This window comes from Palaemon carinicauda, chromosome 23, assembly GCF_036898095.1.
Source record: "Palaemon carinicauda isolate YSFRI2023 chromosome 23, ASM3689809v2, whole genome shotgun sequence".
Taxonomy (NCBI): Eukaryota; Metazoa; Arthropoda; class Malacostraca; order Decapoda; family Palaemonidae; genus Palaemon; species Palaemon carinicauda.
The window spans coordinates 84,141,760-84,151,771 of record NC_090747.1 but is presented as its reverse complement, the minus strand read 5'-3'; positions in this window follow the sequence as shown (position 1 = coordinate 84,151,771).

Below are 10,012 nucleotides of genomic sequence, written 5' to 3'. Positions count from 1 at the left end.
GTAAAATCACAATTGTGCCGCGGTGCCGCCTTCTCGATATGAGAACTTCTTATTACAGCCCTGGCAGGGAAAAATGTGGCCTCATATACAACCAAATGGCTTTGTTAAAAAATGTATCGGGGGGTGCGAGGCTGGGGAGATGTCTCATAATTTTGAATTTATGAATAGTATTTTAAGGGGGGAAATGGGGGGGGGGTTGAAGAAACTTGGGTTTTTATTTTCCTTAGCTTTTCTTTTAGGTACAATTTGTCCATCATTAGGCAGTAATTATATTAATTATGGGTTTCCGCTATGTCGTACCATATTCAATCAAGTTTTGTACTTTTTCTAATATATATATATATATATATATTTATATATATATATATATATATCTATCTATATATATATATATATATGTATATATATCTATATATACATATATATATATATATATATATGTATATATATCTATATATACATATATATATATATATATCTATATATATATATATATACATACATACATATATGTATTATATTTATGTATGTGTGTATATATATATATATATATATATAGATATATATATATATATATATATGTATATATATATATATATATATATAAAACCTATTCTATACATTTTAGTGTAGTAATTTGGCCTATCCGCCACTAATTGCAATGGTATTTATTCTACACCACATTCTATATAAATTTATACCAACAGAATTTAGATATCTTTATGGCGTTATTTCCTACGGGTTCCAGTTTAATTCAATTTTCCATAGGAAGTAGATGACCTCATTACGTCCCAATTGCATTTCATAATTTGTAGGAAAAGGGGCCGCCTTTGCAAGGGACACCCTCGGCAATTTCCTTTGGTCCAGGGTCACTGGCAAGCGATGTTTATGATGTGTTATCAGGATAAAGCCAGTTGGTGTCTGGGGGAGGTTTTAATATATCGCCGACATAGCCCCACTATGGGTGATTTTATATGCCGGTAAAAATATTGGAAAAAAGATAGTATCACAAAATGCGGTTGAGGTCACCCCCCGATTTTGTCGTATTGTAAAATTTGTCACTGACGAAGGAAAGCCGCACAAGATTTGGGTTCTACTCGATTTTTTTTTTCTATGCATTTCTTAGCGATGTTCGTGTCTTTTTTTTTTATCAAAGAGTAAAATGTTACAGGCCTATTTTTAAGTCCTTATCAAAAATTCTGTCTTAACGTTTGAAAATGTGTTTTGAAACAATTCACATATATATTCAAAGACGTATAGAAAAGAAATAAAGCCTTTTTTATTTTGAGGGATTCATTCTTTAAGAATTTTGGATACTTTTATAAACCTCGAAAATTTGGTCATTTAAAGTTTTCTAAAAGGAATATTTTAATTGTATATTATTTATTAAAATTGCGTAAGCACTGTATATTATACGGAAATCCATTGAATCAGGGTTGTTGTTTTTAATAACGTAAGGAAAGCAGGGTTTTTTTACATGTTAAGGCTAGAGGAAAAATACTACATATGGAGTTCGTTGTTTGCCAAAGTTAAACAGGCTATAGATAATCGCAGACACTAAATCATATAAAACTAAAGTATTTATATAGACAAAAAAATCCATATCACCTAATATCCTTAGGACATTTTATATACTTTAATACTTTTTATTTTCATACATTTTCTTCCGGTAATTGATTTTTTTTCTATTTCAATCTACAGTTTACCTATGATGAAAGCCTAATGAGATGATAACAAATAGTGTGATATATATAAATAAATAAATATATATATATATATATATATATATGTTTGTATGTATGTATATATATATATATATATATATAATGTGTGTGTATGTATGTATGTATGTATGTATATATATATACTGTGTATATATATATATATATATTATATACTGTATATATATATATATATATATACATATATATATATATATATATATATAGCTAGCTAGCCTACATAAATTTATGTATATAAATATGCATATATATTTTTATTGTAGGAAGATAGAACACTTATTCAAACATTGTATCTTAATCTTATGATAATAAGTCGTATGTCGTATGGTGATTAGTTATATTTTTTTATGCTTGAAGCACTCTACTTACCTAGGCAATTATTAATGATATTCTTTTATAGAGAAATTAATTCTTTTCTCGCCCTAATCTTTTCCTCTCATCTGATACTCATTATTTATATTGATATGGATTCGAGCTTCTGTTAATTCTCAGAGGAAAAAGAATAATGAAAAAATTGATGTTTAATCTTGTGTTTGTTAGAGATATTCCATTACTTTTATGCATCGGATCCTTTCCTTTGCCAAAGTACATATTTTAATAATGTAACAATGCAGTTTTATTTTTGAACACTGCAAATGGTAAAGTCTGTGATAGAAGTTGTGTATTGTTTCCCCTGCAGTAAAAAAAAAAAAATACTTTTAATTGAAAATTTATATCTTCGTCTCCCCACGATTCAAATGTTCTTTAATCCGGTGATAATAATGTATGTGCTATTAGAGATACTGTACTTAAGAGCCAGCTAAAGGAAGTTGTTACTCTGGCGATGATGATAATTCCATGTTATTATTTTTTAACCATATTCTAAGAATTTAGAATTTTCAAGTTTATATGTACTCTATATATATAATTTGTTCAAACACAAGTGTGTGTGTATTTATATCTATATATATTTGTGTATATATATATATATATATATATATATATTCCGTTGATAATGATATATGTTATTAGAAATACTTGATAGTCAGCTAGAGGAAGTTAGTCGGGTGATGACTATTCCGTGATATATTTATCATATTTCACGAATTTTAAGTATTTCTAATCACATACTTTTATATATATGTATATATATGTGTATATATATATATATATATATATATGAATATATATATATGAATATATATATATATATAAATATATATATATATATATATATATATATTATATATATATATGAGAGAGAGAGAGAGAGAGAGAGAGAGAGAGAGAGAGAGAGAGAGCGTGTTGCCAAGTTTATATATTCAAGTTTTTAGTGCAAACAAGATATTTTTTCAGTATATCACGCCAGTAATTATGTTGAGTGTATTTTCCATGTTTATAGTTTTAATCAAATTATATTTTTCAATATCTATATATGCGTATTAGTTGCCTAAGTTACAAAAAAATATAAGACTGTTTTTTCGCTTCGGAATTAATTTTAGCAATTAGTTTAATTTATATACAGACCGTCTTTTGTTTATTAAGAAATATTATTATTTTAAAAATAATACTCTGTATATAATGGTAGTTATAGCTGAAGAACCATGTTTTAAGATTCTATAATGACCCTAACATTAATGAAGAAATTTTGATTGAACGATGAAATTTTGTTTCCAAAGACGAAGGAATTTTAGCTTGTATTTGTGATGTATCATTAATCCATTATGTGTAGTAAGCTTATTTTCATATTCATTGTATTATACATCTGTCCTTTTAGGCCAAGTCCCATTTAATTGTTGGCTTCCATGATAATAATAGTTCCCTGTTTTAGTACTTGAAATAAACTTCGTGAAATAGAAGTTAATGAATGAAATGGTTTAGTGACCTGTTTTTAATAAATGTGAAATTTCCCTCTTCTCGTCATAGATATGGAAGTCAGAAAAGCAATTTCATGAAAATGTTCTCCTAGGCGGCTTCGATACAAGCCAATGTCCTTAGAATAAGTGCTCTTTTTTTTTCTCTTTTATTTTACCTAAAATTGGAATTATTAAACAAGAGAGAAAGTGTAGATAAAGGATTTGGAGGTGCGATAGAGGAATAAGATAATGAAAAACAGAGAGAGAGAGAGAGAGAGAGAGAGAGAGAGAGAGAGAGAGAGAGAGAGGACGGCTTCGATACACGTCAATGTCCTTAGATTAAGTGTTCCTTGGTTTTCTTTTTTATCTCTACCTAAAAATAGAATGATTAAACAAGAGAGAAAATGTAGATAAAGGATTGGGAGGTGCAAGATAGAGGAATAAGATAATGAAAAACAAAGTGGAAGAGAGAGAGAGAGAGAGAGAGAGAGAGAGAGAGAGAGAGAGAGGGCAATGGAAGTGTAATAATCATTTGATCGATAAGAGTCGATGAGTCGACCGCACCGAACCTGCCGTCGATCGATATGCAAAGTCGTCATCTTCCGGCGATCAATAGTCGTAAAGATTTCGAACAAAAGCCTTTTTGACCATTATCAACTGCGAGGTTCAGCCGATGGCAAATGTCAGAGGTGATAAAATCATATGGGAATATAGTGATGAATGTTAATGTATTTTGGTGTTGGTGGAGTGTCATTTTAACACAGACACGTATAGTGTTTTTTGTTTTTATATTTTCCAGGAATGAAAATAATAACCAAATTTTGTATGAAATTATATCAAGTTTCACGTTATATTTATCAAAAAATACCCTAGAGTCTGAAATAACTTTAGAAATATTAATTCTAATTAATTATGTCATATGTGTGTCTATATATATGTGTGTGTGTGTATATATATATATATATATATATATATATATATAATTATTTGTTATTTATTTATTTGTTTATTTATTAATTTTCCCATGGAAACTGATTAATAATTGATCAGTACACAATAATGGATGCTTGAATTTTTTATTTTTCAAATTGATGTTAAATTATATGTCATTTGGGGAATATTTATGAATAGTATACTAGATTGAAATATCGCTGTATATATTAGTCATATGATATTTAAGCCTCAGAAAACTTTTTATTGATACATGTATTCGTATGCAAGTATATAATCCTCATCGTAAGAAAAGAAGCCTTATCAGGTGTTTGTACAATTGAAAATAAAAATTCTATATATATATATATATATATATATATATATATATACATATATATATATATATACATACAGTTTATATGTGGGAGAGAGAACACCAGTGATGATGATTCTTCCACTCTAATTGTACATATATATATATATATATATATATATATATATATATATATTTAATTTGGAGAGAACGAGAATTTGTTAAATACTTATTTTGACATAATATGTTTGAAGGATTTCTTTCCACATGCAATTTAACTCAAGTTTAGTTGAAAACTCCATTGAAACGAGTTCCAGTTTCTTCCTCCAGTTTCACTATGCGTCCCTTTGTAACTCCCTCTCTCTCCCTCTTCCCCCCTTCCATTTTGGCATTTTCTCCTTGCCTTCCATCCACAACGACACTCCAGAGGGGCATTAAAATTTCGGAGTCGATACAGGCTTTAACAGAGCTATCTGAGAGTTGATGAGGAGCCGTTTGTTTACGCCACCTTTTTGATAAACCCTTGATAAACCCTTAGCTCTCTAGGGTGAAGTATCTATGATCAGGCTCTCTCTCTCTCTCTCTCTCTCTCTCTCTCTCTCTCTCTCTCTGTGTCTCTCTCTCTCTCTCTCTCTCTGTAAAGATTGCCAAAGGCTTACAGGTTTCTTAGAGAAAAGAAGAGGAAAACTGAGGCCTACTTGAGGCTGTAGAATTTGTTCATGTAATCTTCTGGGCGTCATTTTGTCCTTTGTGTAAACTGGAAGGGTGAGCTATGGAAATGTATGTGATATTCCATGGCGTTTTTAAAGTAGAAGGTAGTTGATAGCAATGTAAAACATTTCACTCGAGTGATACTTGAAGATTAGCTCTTCCGTAGAATGAAAGAAGCACAAATGTTTCAAACTTATGACTTTACGTCCCTTTAAGGATACAACATTTTTTGTCTAGTCTTGAAAATATAAGTACTTTTTTCAGGAACTGTTATATAATTATGAGATTCGTCGCTCGATTTATTATAATATGGAAGATTATCTTAATTAAAACCCAGCTTATATTCTTCCAAAGTAAAAGTTATCAAGAAGATTTTCTGGTTTCGGTTAGCAGTCATTAGTATTGTATACGGTGGCAATGAAAACTAGTTCCATATTTGCGCAAGTTGTTATTCTAGGTTGACTTTTGTTTCGTATGTTTAAAAAGCGTACATGTATATTATAATCTTTGGCATAATGTTTATCTCATGAATAGCTGAAATTTAAGTATCTAATGCATGCAGACTAAAGAAATAAACCTTAATATGTATATCTTGGTACATACATATTTTTAATAATTTCAAGTAAGAGTTCTGCCACCTTCTTCTACATTAAGGAGTCTTTAATTAAGCCTGCTGCCTCCACATATCTCCATTTTCCTTGAAAATTTGTATATTGACTTCTCCCATCACGTTAAAGAAAAGGAGACGAGAATTTGATATGATTTATATCTTTCCATCTGAAGTACTTCTTATCAGTTTTCATTTAAAAATTTATAGGATATTTTGTATTGCCATGAAGTAGTTAATATCTTGTAAGAATAGGAACATGGAATTCCTCGTGAAAACTAACAATATATATATATATATATATATATATATATATATATATATATAAGTATAGATATATATATATATATATATATATATATATATATATATAGATATATATATATACATATGTATGTATATAGATATAGATATTATATATATATATATATATATATATATATATCTATATCTATATCTATATCTATATCTATATATATACATATATATATGTGTGTGTATATATATATATATATATATATATATATATATATATATATATATATATATATATATATATATAAACAAATAAACAAACATAAACTGACAAACATTGCACTGACAATCTGATAACTCTTCATAGAATGTTCTTAACCGAAGGGTAATTTCTGTAAGGTTGTTCAGTATTAACTGATCTGTTAAATATGAAATATGTTAATCGTTTGATGGAAGCACATCTGCCAATAACAACGCTGTCATCATATGATCAATAGCCACTCGATATTCGTTCGAACAACCATCGTCGGAGACCTGTTCGTCAAAAGCCTCAATAGCAGAGTCATCCAAGAGGGGTTGGAGTATATAAATCAAGGTCTATTGATCGACGAAGGTTTGAAAGGAAAAAGAAAGAGGTTGTGTTGCCTTAGGCTACAGCAAGAGAGAGAGAGAGAGAGAGAGAGAGGGGGGAGAGAGAGAGAGAGAACTCGTATTGAATTTTTCCTAATAGCGTTCTATTGTTGCTCCATAAGCAAAGTGCATTAGATTTTTAAGTTGACGTTTGAATGATTTTTTTTCTTCTTTTCTAAGCGATGTATTTTGAAATGAGTATATTTTTATTGTTTTTTTTTTTATAGGCAGGTGATTCCATTAGTTTGATTTATGACATCAAAAGCAGATATTTAAAGGGATGCTTTCCTGCCACTTTGGTTGATTGTCATTTGCTTTGGGACGACAATGTAAACACTCAATGCTTGACCTTATTGCAACGTTAAGGTTACAAGTGGTTTTCTTAGATTATGCTGCTTTTTTTTGGTCAGGTATGGTGTATATTTATGTGGGGGGACCTTTGAACTTATTATTTGCTATATTATATTAGATGAATGGATGTAACAACATGGAATCCCTTTTCATTTTTTGGGAAATTTAGGATTATCTAATGTAGGTGAAGCTATTTTTATTAACATTCTTCAGTAAGAAGCATTTCATAGCAGTTGATGATTTTTTTTTTTCCGCTGAGACATGACAATCTGTAACATTACATTTAGAATGAAGTGTTTTGTTTCTTAGATTACAAAGCAAATTAAAAGCATTAAGCACTTATGGATGAACCTCGTTATAACAAGCAAAAATGGTAACTGTTCATTAGACGTATCTAACATTGAAGGTGAAACGATATGTCTGATTATTATTTTTTTGTTTGCAAGCGATCATTACTTTATAATCTGTTTTAATCTATTACTTTAGGTTTATGTAATCGTCTTTATAAATTTCCTCTGAACGTCCTTTTCGATTACATTTTCATATCCTCTGTCTGAAAAACAGGAGAATCTGTTTTCATGGAAATTTTATTACAAAAGAAAACTGCTATTTTCTTATCGAGAAAGTTTGTATTTACATAACCTTGTATATATTATTACGTTTTATAATCGGAATCATTCTCCTAAAATGTCCTTAAATCAGATGTAAATGAATCACTCATTTAAACAGTCTTATAATTGGTCATATTATAATCACGATATCAGTGTTTAAAGTCGGATTATAGTCTTTTAATCTAGACGTGAATTTTCGGGTAAAGATAGTAACAATATTTTCATCGAAGACCTTTTTGCAGACTGTGACTTTTGGTTTTAACGTCGATGCGTAATCACTTCACAGATACATTCACTGCAATCTTTATACGTAGTATGCCTATCTTCATAATTATCTCAGATTCTTTAAGCCCAAATGTTTATATATATATATATATATATATATATATATATATATATATATATATATATATATATATATATATATATATATATATATATGTATGTATGTATGTATGTATGTATGTATGTATGTATAATCGCACAAAGGAGATTATAGAAATAAATTTTTTTTAAGTTAGATATAAATGCATATGAATCCCCACCAATATTTCAGATAATAACGTGACTATCGTCAGAAGTAAATGATCAGCTGATTTTCTCACGCTAAGTTAATTCTGATAAACGGGAAAGTTATGTTGAATATTCTGATAACATAACAAATAAGTTGTCTATTGCATCCACATTTCCACTGACCTTTGTAAGTGTACAAAGAAAACACCAAAATTTCTTTAGACAATTTAGTCTGAGTGACCGGTAATCAATGGCTTAATGGTTATAAATCATTAAGTCTTTCTAGATATTTTTATATTACCTTCATGTCTAGATATTAAAATAATATATTTTCCCTAAATGATTCCAATGTTATTGTTCGATTTACATTTCGGAGAAACCCTTCTTGTATATTTCAAAAGCCCATAGACATCTTATATCTTCGTGGTTAGTTCATGAGATTCATAACCCTTCTTCTTTATACATTTCTTTGTAATTAGAGGCAAGCGTCCTATGATTAAATGCAAATGTAGGAATTTTTTTATTTCCTAGTGATATGGCATACAATTTTTTTGTAAGAACCCAGTTTTAAATGTATGTCATCACTAAACTTAATTTACATTTTGCCCCGCATATACTTTCCATATAGTCTAAAATATAGCAAATGCTTTCCATAATTCTATAATTTATTAATTTTTTACCATTTATGTTGCCGTATGATTAAATTGAGTCTATTTTATATTACCCCTTAAGATTTACAAGACCGTAGTTACTTAAGTAATAAGTGTTGTATGAAAAACGTTTCTAAAATTATGTCAATAAAAAACGTAGCTCTTATAATAAAGCAAATGCTACTTTATTATTGCTTTTGTCTGATTTAATTTTCAGTTAATACTCGAAAAATTTGCTTTTTATATTTTTATACTCGTGAATACGAAATAGTAAATAAACTGAATAGTAATGAAGTTATGTATCAGGGATTTTGGAAGCTTTTCCTTTCACAACGAAATCGGCTATCAGTTGGGTTGTAATATTGATCATGGTCATTGAAAGTTATCAAATAATCTAATACTGGCTACTGAATAATTGACATTTCTAAAAACGTTGGACAACTTCTGGAGAAAAATCCCGTGGTAGTTTAAGGCCAGTTTGATCTGGACACACACATACATACACACACACATTCTGTAAACATTTGTATTTTTAAATTTTGATACATTGGGTTTTGTTTACAAGTATGAGATATATTGATTCAAAGGACCTCTAGGTTTTGAGCGTAATTATAGATTATTTTTGCCCTCCAACTAATGCGATTACAAGCATTTCTTTAGTGATTTATATAGTTTTGTAAACTAAAGCTCCAGAATAAAGCTAAATACATTTTTGTTATTGGTTGATTTTTCTTCCTAATAATTAGTGCTATCTTTTAAAACTTGAATAAATTATTTTTTAAAAGGCATTTTGTTTTCCTAAATTTGTTTTTAAGTATTTTTCAAGTATTCTTTAATCCATAGGGTTTATTTTTAAAAAAT